The following is a 13,380-nucleotide window of genomic DNA, read 5'->3' on the forward strand; positions in this document are numbered from 1 at the left end:
TATTGTAATGTAGCTAGATATATAAAATATACACATATATGTACATATACATATCATATTCTGTTGGACTATTCATCTGTTGGTGGATACACTGTTTATACCTTCAGTTATTATGACTTCTATTAATGTGAATGTGGTTGCACAAATATTATTTAAGTTCTACTGTCAGTCCTTTGGTTTATACAGCCAGAAGAGAACTGCTGGATTGTCTCATCATTGCATGTCTCATTTTCTTTTCTTTTTTTTCTTTAAGAAGGAAGGAAGGGAGGGAGTTGGGAAGGAGAGAAGGAAGGAAGGAAGGAAGGAAGGCTCATGCCTCACTTTCTGTTACCATACTGTTACCCAGAAAGGCTGCACATTTTATATTCCTATGAGCAAAGTAGAAGGGTTTCAATGTTTCCTAATCCCCAGCACATTTTATTTTAATTTATTTTTGTTTGGTTTTTGGGTCACACCTGGCAGCTCAGGGGTTACTCTGGCTTTATGCTCAGAAATCGCTCCTGGCAGCCTCAGGGGACCATATGAGATGCTGGAATTCGAACCACTGTCCTTCTGCATTCAAGGCAAATGCTTTACCTCCATGCTATCTCTCCGGCCCCTCCCAGCACATTTTAAAGAAATGTTCTTCTGGTCCTCCTCCTCAGTGCTCAGAAGCCATCAGAGCTATACCTGGCAGTGCTGGTGTTGCAGACAACATGTGATGCTGAGGATTAATCTCAGGGTCTCACACATGCAAATCATATGCTCTATTACTGAACCCCACCCACATATCTGAGAAAATTTGATTATTTAACCTCACCTGAATATAGGATTTTCCTTGAGTTAAAAATAGATGTGAGAGAGGGAAGAGTAGAGAAGGGATGTAGGCTTTCTGCTTCTCTACTCTACCCTTTGGAATCTAATTTATCTGACAAACTGGAAGCTTTCATATGGCAGAGAATGTTAGTGAGTGGCAAAAGCTATTCCTTCCTCAGACTATAATAGTAGGAGAAAGCAAACTTGCCTACTGAGGAACTAGGGAGTAGGAAGGCCCAGATCTTGGGGATAATTTCTCTCTCTTTCATTTCTCTAGCCTACAGTTGGTAAGTGTAGAAAACTGAACAAGAGTTTATTCATTGCTATAACTTTGTTTGTTTAATTCTTCCCAAGCATCAGGATTAAAATAATTCAGTGTAGCATTTTTCAACTGTGAGCCAGCTGGTCTGCTGTGAGCTTCCAAGATATTAAGGGCTACCATAGGTGAAAGTATCTTATATTGAGGACCCTGGCACTCCAACTAAAGGGCAAACTGCTAGAATGGGGAACTACAGTGAGGAAACAAGGTCAGAGGGAGGTATAGCTAGAGAAAGGCTGAGAAATGCAAATAATTTCGCAAACCCAACAAGATACGATGTGTGATGAAAAAAATGCCCTGGATTCCACCCCACACAAGAATATCTCAAAAGACTCAATGGAAGCCTACATTTCCTTTATGTGTTTAATACCTTCAACTCTGGTTATTTCCAAATGTAAATTAGCCTTGTAAACAGTATTTATCTTTAATGCCTTTTTAAAATGTATTTTTATTTATTTCTTCTATTATATATTTTTTTAGTTTTTAGTTTTTCTCTTTCTCTTTCCAACTTCACTTATTTTGGTTCTGCTAAATATGAAAACCTGGGGCTGGCGAGGTGGCGCTAGAAGTAAGGTGTCTGCCTTGCAAGCCCTAGCCAAGGAAAGATTGCGACCTCGGTTCTATCCCCCCGGCATCCCATATGGTCCCCCCAAGCCAGGGGCAATTTCTGAGCGCTTAGCCAGGAGTAACCCCTGAGCATCAAATGGGTGTGGCCCGAAAAATACCAAAAAAAAAAAAAAAAATGAAAACCTACAAGAAAAGTCTTGCCTGGAATAAAAGCTCAGGTCAAAACCAGGGCACAAAGATTGTGCAGACTATTATTCTTACTTCCAAATCCACCAGCAATATAATATGGCACCATCCCCTTTTGCATAGGCACTCTAAATAAAGGGAAGTCTTATGCACAAAACAAGCTCTTATATACTAGAGATAAAAACCCATACTTTTTATAATCAGGGATACCTCTCACTCTGAACATGTGTAATGTGGACCCAAATTAGACTCCATTTGATTGGACAGTGACCTCCAGATCTCAGATGTGGAACTAACACAGGTCCCAGCAACAGCACCAAGAACCAAACTCCTCCCGGGGAAACTCCTAAAACCTTCCCAGTACCATCTTGCATCAGTCTTAACATGACATCCTGATATGAGGAAACGGCAACAACTTGAGCTAAGAGAGGGCTGCCCTATCTCATCCCCTAAAGGTATGATGAAATCAGAAGACATGTTATCCTTTGTATCCCTAGATCTCAGACATAGAACCAACACAGTTCTCCGCAGCAACTTGATCTAAGAGCAGGTTGTCTTACCTCACCACCTAATGATAAGATGAAATCAGAATACATGTCATTCTTTGATCTGTGCAAAAGCCAAGTTCGCTAACTACAGAAGACGGACTGTGACAACCATGACTGGGCAGAATTTATCCTGGAACCTATTGGGGCCGGAGAGATAGCACAGCGGCGTTTGCCTTGCAAGCAGCCGATCCAGGACCAAAGGTGGTTGGTTCGAATCCCGGTGTCCCATATGGTCCCCCGTGCCTGCCAGGAGCTATTTCTGAGCAGACAGCCAAGAGTAACCCCTGAGCACGGCTGGGTGTGGCCCAAAAACAAAACAAAACAAAACAAAACAACAACAACAAAAAGGACCCTAGTCTAGGCTTTGGCCTACGATCTGTGTAAAAATCAAGATCTCTAATTGCAGAGGTCTGACTGAGACAACTGCAACTGAGCAGAACATCTGGAAATATAATGAAAGACTATCCTAGGTTTTGTTCTAGGATCGGTGCAAAAACCAAGACTACCAACTACAGAAGACTGATTAAAACAACAGTGATGGAACAGAACTTCTAGAACCATAAAGAGACTCCATCCTAGGCTCCATCCTATGACCTGTGCAAATTCAAGATCTCTAGTTACAGAGGTCTGATTTTATCATCCTCGACTGAACGGAAAGTTCCCAGACACTGTGGTTATTGTTTGGTTGTTGTCTTTATTATTTATTGCTATGGTGCTTTTCGGGTTTTTTTGTTTGTTTGATTTTTTTTTGTATTGTTATGTTTTTTTCCTTTTTCCCTTTCTTCTCTTAAATTGATATTTATAGCCTCTAGAAAGATTCCTCCTTTTTGCTTGTTTGATTCCCCACCCCCCTTTTTTTCTTTCCTTCAAACAGAACCACATAACTTGAACCATCTTGTTCTGCCTCATAAATTGACAGGGAAATAATGGAGGAAACAGTCGTATGAACATTGAGTAGAAATAAAAAATGATCAGACTTATACACCAAATCCAAAGCCAATGACAACATAATCGATATTCATTCTACAACAAGGTAGACACAGAGGGGACCACTTATTCTAGCAGCCCAGGGGCAAAGGAGGGGGATATGGGATTCATGCTGGGAACAGGGTTGGAGGGAGGACAATATTGGTGGTGGAAATGCCCGATTCAATGTTACTATGTACCTAAAAATATATCTGTGAAAGATATGTAATCCACTTTGGTCAAAATAAAAATTATTAAAAAAAAAAGAAGAAAGACAACCCCTTTATAATTAGTTGCTAGTGTTTTTTCGTATTTTTTTTTGGTTTGTTTTTTCATAGTTGATGTTTTTTGTTTATACTTTCTTCTTCTTTTTTTTCTTTTTTTAATTCTTTTTGTACTTTTGTTGTTACTGCCCTGTTGCTTTTTGTTTTTTGTTTTGTTTGTTTTTGTATTTGTTTTGTTTTGTTACCTTTTTCTTCCTTTTCCCCTTTCTTCTAAATGAATATTTATAACACCTAGACAGACTCCTCCTAGTTTTTCTCTTTTTTTTTGCTTGTTTTGTCTTTTTTTTTTTTTTTTTTGCTTTTCTTCTCCCATACCTTTTCTTTGATTTTTGGGTCATATGGGATGCCAGGATTCAAACCACCGGCCTTCTGCATGCAAGGCAAATGCCCTACCTCCATGCTATCTCTCTAGCCCCTCCTATTCCTTTTCTTATATCTCCAACAGAACCACATTACTGGAATCACCTTGATCAGCCTCATAATTTGAGTGGGAAAAATGGATGGTACCAAGACCAAACAGTCATATGTTCACTTGGTGGAAATAAAAAATGATCAGACTTGAACACTAAATCCAAAGTCAATGACAACAGAATCGATACCCAATCTACAATAAGCTGTACAAGGGGGGAACAGATGCCTAGCATTATGGGGGTAAAGGAAGGAGATGTGGGATGCATACTGGGAACAGGGATGGAGAGAGGGCAACACTGGTGGTGGGAATGCCTCTCATTCATTGTCACTATGTGCCTTAAATATTACTGTGAAAGATTTGTAATTCACTTTGACCACAATAAAAATAAAAAAGAAAGTATTTGTACTAAAAACAAACAAACAAACAAACAAATAAGAAATGCTGATTTAGGGTTATAAAAATAATCTTCCATACCTTGGGGATTAGCAACCTTCTTGTTCAATCAGTGTTCATTTTTCCTTTTTCTTCTTTTCTTTCTTTCTTTCTTTTTTTTTTTTGTTTTGGGTCACACCCGGCAGCACTCAGGGGTTACTCTTGGCTCTATGCTCAGAAATCACTTCTGGCGGGCTCGGGGGACTATATGGGATGCCAGGATTTGAAACACCAACCTTCTGCATGAAAGGCAGACACCTTGCCTCCATGCTATCTCTCCGGCCCCAGTGTTCAATTTTCTCTTTTATTACAGTTATTTTTGAAATCTGAATGAAGGTGACTAACAGTGACAACTTTAGGGAGTGCTCATGATTTCCTTTTTTGTCTAGCTTAATTTTCCTTGGAGTTTCATGCTGAAGACACTAATTTCTTCAGTTTTTGCATGGTGAAAACTGAAACTTTGCCCTTCTTATGAACTCACTCTTCAGAACCATCAACAGCCTTGGCCCACATCAAGTCAATTATACACTGATAAAATAAACATTTTAGGATAGATATTGAGTAAATGAAGAAGCTGAGGGTCTCTTGTAGAGCTGTGGCCCTCTATGCAGCATTAACTGGCAATATCAAAGGCAACTAATCTCAGCACTATTTATCCTCAATTTATGTGAACATACGTTGAACCTCTTGGTAGACTTCTGAGGAAGATATTGTTTTCTCCATTTTATTTGTGGTTTTGTTTATGTCACTTTAGGCCAGTGCTTCTCAATTATTTTCTGTCATGCGCCCCTAGGAAGAAGAAGACATTTTTTTGCGCTCCCTGCACGACTGTAAATAGTATCTTTATTAAAAAAAAACTTTAAAACAAAAATATATAAAATAATTTGAGCTGATTTTTTTAATCAGAGATAATGTCTGATGAATGGCTACAATGAGCACGTTTTGCAATGCATAGCTTTTCGAAGTGGGGTTTGAAGCAGGACACAGCAACCCTCAGCTCCAGAGACAGACAGAGACGTAAACAAGGGGCTTAGCTTGTTATGACAGTGTTTGCAGAGGTCAAACGCGCCCCCTTTACAGAGCCTTGTGCCCCCCTGGGGGCCGTGCCCCACTGTTTGAGAAACACTGCACTAGGCTGTATTTGGGGACCAAATGGGATGCTGGAGATGGTACCCAGATGGAGCATGCAATGCAAACTCCCTAACCATTGTACTATCACTCCAAACCCTTTGTTTTAATAGGTGAGGAAATAATCTCAAACAAATTAAGAAGCAAATTGCTAGAAGTTTGTCTTAGCCTCAAACTTTCAGCATTTAGTGGAGGAAAATAGATTGTTTCTCCTTTTTCAACTCTTCTCAAGTTTAAAGGTTTAGGGAAATTTTAAGAATCTTTTGAAATATTGTTTAGTTCGTTATTATTGTGGCAGTGCATGGATGTCAGGGCCTACACTGGAAACTTTCCATGTATTTATCTTTTGTTTATTTTTGTATTTTTGCCCCAGGTCTAAATTCTTCATAAATTTAGAAGATTTTGGAACTAATAATTTATCTCTGTAATTAAAATGTGAAGGAAAAAAAGCTATTTGTAGCAAAAAAACATCCCATTAATGTGATTTCCTTGTGATGGATTGACAAGTTCAAAGCAGGGGTGTATGTTGCCATGGGTACCAGATTCACTTTGCTCTGCTGGTTCATTTTACTTAGCTGCTAGAGGAGGAGGGTAGCATTCAGCCAGAAATCACTCAGCATAGTTAGAATGGATTTGTAATTTTTTTTCTGCGATACCTTCTCTTTATAGATCTATAACAGCTACAAACTATGTATAGTCACTTTATGTGCCAAATTTTCAGGATATCTCAGGAATATAGACAGAATCTTTGAGTAGAAAGGGAAATATATATGCAAAAGGATGTATGGAGAAGTGCTTTTCTCCCTTCTCAAATATCTCATCCATAACAGACTGTAAATAAATATTTGTCAAAATCATGGGAGATGGATGAGTGGGTGACTTATCATCTTGGGCCAGCTCCCGACTTCAACATTGAGTTTATGGGGAGGAAAATTGGGAAAGAAGCTGAGATGCAGAAGAGAGAGAAGCACCCCTGTGAGGTTAAAAACAAGCAGAAGGGGCTGGAGCGATAGCACAGCGGTAGGGCGTTTATCTTGCACTTGATTGATCTAGGATGGACCTTGGTTCAATCCCGGGCTTTCCATAAGGCTCCCAGAGCCAGGAGCGATTTCTGAGCACATAGCCAGGAGCAACCCCTGAGTGTCACAGAGTGTGGCCCAAAAAGAAAAGAAAAAAAAAAAAAAGAAGCAAGCAGAATATTGGGAGTAGTTTGTAGTTATTTAGATCTAGGGGTATTGGGTCAAAGCTATTTATCTGTAGTGAAAGAGGGAAAGAGGGAGGGAGACAGAGAGAGAGAACATGAATGAGTGGAAGAGAGATGTGTTATTTTTCCAAAACCACAGAACCCCAAAAAGCACTTAAAAAAAAACACTAAAAAGGGGCCGGAGAGATAGCATGGAGGTAGGGTGTTTGCCTTGCATGCAGAAGGACGTTGGTTCGAATCCTGGCATCCCATACGGTCCCCTGAGCCTGCCAGGAGCGATTTCTGAGCGTAGAGCCAGGAGTAACCCCTGAGCGCTGCCGGGTGTGACCCAAAACCCAAACTCCCCCGCACCCTCCCCAAAAAAGCCACTAAAAGCAGTTACATTTTATGACGCTGGTGATGTTGCCAACCTCCTTTCATCAGCTCCCTTACTATGCATAAAAAGTCTAACAGTAAGTGAGAAAGCAGAGAGCCTTTCTGGAGGGGCAGCAATGGTTTCCCAGCCTTGAACCACAAACAATGAAGTTTCGCTTCATTTGTTTCAAGTTATCAGGGCCAGGTGACTTTCATTTTGAATTATGAGTTTTCCTTCCCTGACAAATGAAGCCTCCTGCCAATGCCTCTGAATCAGTAAGGTCTGCTTCTCATGTGCAGCAGCAAGTATTTGACAATTTAAAATGATGGTTCCAGAATTGCAATGGAAGTGGCAATATTTCATAGTGATCTGCCTTCCTTCCAACGCCTACTCCATGTTCAGTGTTGTCTAAGCAAATTTTGCCAGTGTCTCTTGTATCTGCCCGATGCCTAAGCAAGCAAAAGGCAGGATAAAGCAAATTTCTTCCAAATCTCCATTTATCATGAACACAGATTGTAGTTTCAGCTCTTTTGCTTGATGCAAATAAGATGACAGATGTATATCATCGGCTGCAAATCTTCACTGACATCAGCCTGTTGGCTGCTGAATAAATATCTTCCTTTTCTCTCTATATTTCCGCATCTCCCTCATCCTCCAATTGCCACCACTTACATCCTTCTCAGATTCTGTGATTCTTTGGAGAGAATTATTAGATCATGATTTTTTTTTTGGTTTTTTATTTTTGGATCACACCTGTCAATGTTCAGGGGTTATTCCTGGCTCTGCACTCAGGAACTACTCCTGGTAGTGCTCAGGGGGCCATAGGAGATGGCTGGGGATTGAACCCTGGTCAGTTGTTTGCAAGGAAAGTAAATACCTTAGCGACTGTACTATCTCTTTGGCCCTCTGATGATATTTGAGAAGTAAACCAAATTCAGAAATATATCAAATATGGTAACATGAGACATCGCTTCTTAAAAGTTTCCAATAAAACTGTTATACAAAAAGAAGTGAGCAAGAGGTCAGAGCAATAGCTCAGCAGGTAGGGAGTTTGACTTTCATACAGTGGACCTAGGTTCAATTTTTAGCATTCCATATGGTCCCTAGACTAACAGAAATAATCCCCGAAAGCAGAGCCAGTAGTAAGCCCTTAGCACTGCTAGGTGTGGCCTCAAACAAAAACAAACAAAAACCCAAACAAACAAAAAAGAAGTGGGCAAGAATCTCCAGAGGAACTGAAAGATGTAGGATGGAAAGCAAAAAAGAGAGTTGGGACAAAGAACAGGGAAAAATGCTTTAAAATCTAGCACACATCACATGTGTGAGACCTGGGTTTCATTCCTGGCACCACAAAAATAAAACAACACAATATTAATAAAAATACATTCTCTCCAGCCCCTGATAACTAATACCCCAACCTCATATAATATTTAACTGTTTACCATCTAGATTATTTATTGCTCCAATGTATTCAAACTTTTCAGAAAACTTGCTTTCTATGCATTATACATCCTGTTTTTTTCCCATAGCATGTATGGAAATGAATAATTCCCCATTATTATTTATCCTAGCCTTAAAAATTCATTTTTATAAATAATCTGAAAAAGGAATATTCATTTTGTGAATATATTAAATAATACAGATACAAATAATTCAAATAACTAACTTTGTAGAGATAATTATTAATAATAACTTGTCTATGACTATTTCAAATTAAAAAATAAATGCATAAAAATTAAAAAGATAAATGCATATTGTACGATGTGTAATTTATTATACAGTCCTTAATTTCACATGTGTTTTAGCTTAATAACTGACTAACTAACTAACTAAATTAACTTTATTTTTTTATTTGTTTTTTGGGCCACACCAAGTAGTACTCAGGTGTTACTCATGGCTCTGCACTCAGAAATTAATCCTGGACAATATGGGATGTACAGGATTGAACTCAGGTTAGCTGCGTGCAGGGCAAATGCCCTACCCGCTATACTATTGCTTTGGCCCCACATTAACTTAACTTTTGACACATCCTAATCAAGGCAAGCCTTCAAAGGATGGTCAGTTACCATTAAAAGATTAATCTGAAGGCCATATTCTAGAAAAATAAGATTACCAGTAATTTAATTTTAAGTATAAAGGATGATAGAAATTAATTTTTCTTAGTAAATTTATTAGTGTTCAAAATGAATTATATGGGGGGCAGAGAGAAAGCACGAAGGCAGGGCATTTGTCCTGCATGCAGAAGGATGGTGGTTTGAATTCCAGCATCCCATATGGTACCCCAAGCCTGCCAGGAGTGATTTCTGAGTGCATAGTCAGGAGTAACCCCTGAGAGTCACTGGGTGTGGCCCACCCCCCAAAAATAATGACTAAGTAGATATTAAAAATAGAAAATAGAAATAGACTATAAACTTGTCATTCCAAGTATATTGAATAAATCACTAATTATAGAAATTTTGAGGAGAAGTTTTGGCAAGACAAACTTTGACAAAATCTTCTCAAATGTTGTATAAGAGATTAATTGCCCTATGTCTGAGTTGGGTTATCTATTAAAGCTGATCAGTCATTTAAAATGTTTATTTCTGATTTTATTTATTTATTTGTTTTTTTTTGGGGGGGGCACACCTGGTGATGCTCAGAAGTTATTCCTGAGCTCAAACATTGCTCCTGGCTCAGTGGACCATATGGGACGCCAGGAAGCAAACCCAAATCTGTCCTGGGTCAGCCGCATGCAAAGCAAATGCCCTAACGCTGTGCTATCCCTTGGGCCCCTATTTCTGATTTTAATAGTAAAAGCATTTATGCAGCCATCAGGAGAGATGAAGTCATGAAATTTTCCTATACTTGGATATACATGGAATCTATTATCCTGAGTGAAATAAGTCAGAGGGAGAGAGATAGATACAGAATAGTTTCACTCATCTATGGGTTTTAAAAAAAATTAAGGACATTATTAATAATGTCCAGAGACAATAGAGAAGGACTGGCTCACAATATAAAGCTCAGCACAAATAGTGGTGAGTGCAGTCAGGGAAATAACTACACTAACAGCTATCATGACAATCTTTTTTTTTTTTCTTTTTTGGTTTTTGGTTTTTGGGCCACACCCAGTGATGCTCAGGGGTCACTCATGGCTATGCGCTCAGAAATCTGTCCTGGCTTGGGGGACCATATGGGACCCTGGGGGATCAAATTTCGGTCAGTCCTAGGTCAGAGTGTGCAAGGCAAATGCCCTAGCACTGTGCCACCACCCTGGATCCTATTATTATAATCTTAATGACTGAGAGAAGTAGAATGCCAGTCTTGAATACAGTTGGGATGGAGGGGAGTGGGCATTGGTGGTGGAAATGTTGCACTGGTGAAGGGGGATGTTCTGTTTATGACTAAAACCCAGTTACAATCATGCTTGTAATCATGGTGCTTAAGTAAAGATAATATAAAAAAAAGCCACTTGTTATGGAAAAACTGAACAAATACAGAACAAAATTAAAATATTCCAACTGCCCTCATTTAAAATAAAAATTTTGACAGCTTAATAAGTTTTCTTCATGTGTGTAGATATCTGTACAAACCACTTATGAATAAAATCTTATTTCAGGTATAGTTTATATTGAAAGAAGTGAAAAACATATTTTCCCCTACACATTCCTGATGGGAGTTGTCTGTCTCTTTCTCATGCAATGCAATGTTCCCCCCTCACCCTCCCCTCTGTGTTAACTACCTGCTTGTCTTTTATCTACTGAGTTACAGGTGCTGATCCATTTGCTGGCTCCCCATGGTTTTACAGACCTTGCATTAATTATCCTGAAGACATCTTGGAGACATAATGTCTGGATCCCGCTCACTTGGAGACTTGAAGTCTGGACCCTACTCACACCTACCCCCAAAACCTCCGGATTCCCCCATATCAAAGCCCATTCCTGTTTCCTCTGTAAAAATAACACAGCCCACCTGAAAACTGTATAAAAACCCCTTGATTTCAGACCTTGGGGTTCGCAACCTCTGCTCTGCTCCGAGCATGTTTCGAACCTCTGATCGATCAGATTAAACTTGGAACTTGCCTGCAATTTGCTGAGCACGTGCCTTTTTCACTATTCTGTGCTGGGCAACTGGGGGGTCGGGTCGTCCGGATTTTTCATTTTTGGCGAGCCACCAGGAGACCCTTACACACCCCACCCGAGCCGGACGAGTGAACAAGGTCTGCTTGGTGAGTTCCCTGGGATCCCTTCTCCCTCCTCCTCCCCTTAGCTCACTCTCTAGTTCCCCGTGTGCTTTGCTCTGGGTTTATCTGTGGGACGCGCTATTGCAAACAGACCTGGTAATTCGACTAAGGGGCTTAGTCGTGGAAGTGTGTGACTTTGGAATCCCAGACTGAGGTTCCCACTCGATGCGTATACCGAGTGGCAAAGGAGTTGACGAACTCCATCGCAAAGTCACATCCCTGGCCGCGCGCACCAGGGTGCCTAGGAGGCGATTTAAAGCAACGGGGAAGACGTTCCCTGGTTGCAGGAAGGAGGTCTGTCTGTGTAAAGGTTTGTCTGCGTCGTAGGTTTGCTTTCTGTCGCTATTATTGGATTTGAAACTGTTGTTGGAATATTGGCTTGCGATTTGAGTTGAATATCTGGCAATTCTGATATCGTCATTGTGTTTCTCTATTGTGAGTCCCTTGGGGCTCGTCCTTTGATTGTTGAGCCGAAAAACTTTCTGTTTAAGATCTCTCACTAACTGTATCTAAACTAATGCTACTGAGTCCGACCGCAAAAGTCCCCCGGAGCCAGGTACCCCGTCTTCTCCATAAAAGACGTGGTCCGATAGATAAATCCTGGTGAAGAATAAAGGGTCTCAGTCAAGTCTCTCCAGATAGACTTGCCCTCCAGCAAGACAAAATGAGCTCCGGTTAGGAACACATTGGTTTAAGCAATACACTTCTCCCTCAAGTGGTCGGACATTCTCTTTTTCTATGTCTTCTGTGACTAGTTCTTTCTGTCCTCTTACTTGTAACTGGACTAATCCAGCCTCATATTCTGGTACACTCATCCCAGTTTGTTGTTTTCTCTCTACGGAACACCCTACCCTTGTTTTCGTGTTCCAAATCGGACTCTGTATTGTGTTTTTTTTTATTCCTTGTTGGTTGTTACACTGTTAGGTGTGGAAAGAGGGCTTGATATATTGTTGTGTGAAAGAGAGGCTTGGTAACAGCTGTTTGTGCATAAGGCTGGTGAGACCAGGCAGCAATGGGACAAGTACCATCCACACCACTTGCTCTTACACTAGAGCACTGGAAAGAAGTTAACAAAAGGGCAAAAAAACAATCTTGGGTTATAAAGAAGAGAAAATGGCAGGCATTTTGCTCTTCCGAATGGCCCTCCTTTGGTGTAGAATGGCCTAAGGGAGGCTCTTTTCATTTGCCATCGGTACAGAAAGTAAAAAGCGTTATCTACTGCGCCAAACCCGAGGGACACCCAGAACAGGAGTCCTATATTCTTGTTTGGGAAGATTTGTGTGAAAGCCCCCCGGAATGGATGCGCCCCTTTCTGTTTCCAACAGCTCCCGACAGCCTGGTCGCCTTGCCGCCTGACCCTGAGCGCTCTTCCTTACCCCCACCTACTAACCATAGCATTCTTCCCGTAAGAACCCAAGAAGGAGGCGCCCCGGAGGAGATAACGAAGCCAGCCCCTCCCGGCTCACCTCTATGCCCACCACAGTTCCCCAACATTTATCCAGATACAACTGATCTTCTTCTTTTCGAGCCCCCCCCTTACAGGCCCACAGAACGGAGATTCGCCCAGCCTGCATCCACACAACGGGAGGCACCTGTCTCCCCTGCGTCTCCCTCAACTTGCGAAAGTTCGGAGAAGCAGGGAGCAGGTCAGGGGGCGTGGCTGTTTCCCGGGTCTGCAGAGCAGAGAGCGTCTGCCCTCTCTGCGTCTGCCCTCCCTGCGTCTCCCTCAACTTGCGAAAGTTCGGAGAAGCAGGGAGCAGGTCAGGGGGCGTGGCTGTTTCCCGGGTCTGCAGAGCAGAGAGCGTCTGCCCTCTCTGCGTCTGCCCTCTCTGCGTCTCCCTCAACTTGCGAAAGTTCAGAGAAGCAGGGAGCAGGTCAGGGGGCGTGGTGGGTCACCCCAGCACCTGCACTAGGAAGAGGGGGACAGCCCACCCCAGCTCCTGCCTCGATCTGCGGGAATGC

The sequence above is a fragment of the Suncus etruscus genome, chromosome 1 (assembly GCF_024139225.1).
Source record: "Suncus etruscus isolate mSunEtr1 chromosome 1, mSunEtr1.pri.cur, whole genome shotgun sequence".
NCBI lineage: Eukaryota > Metazoa > Chordata > Mammalia > Eulipotyphla > Soricidae > Suncus > Suncus etruscus.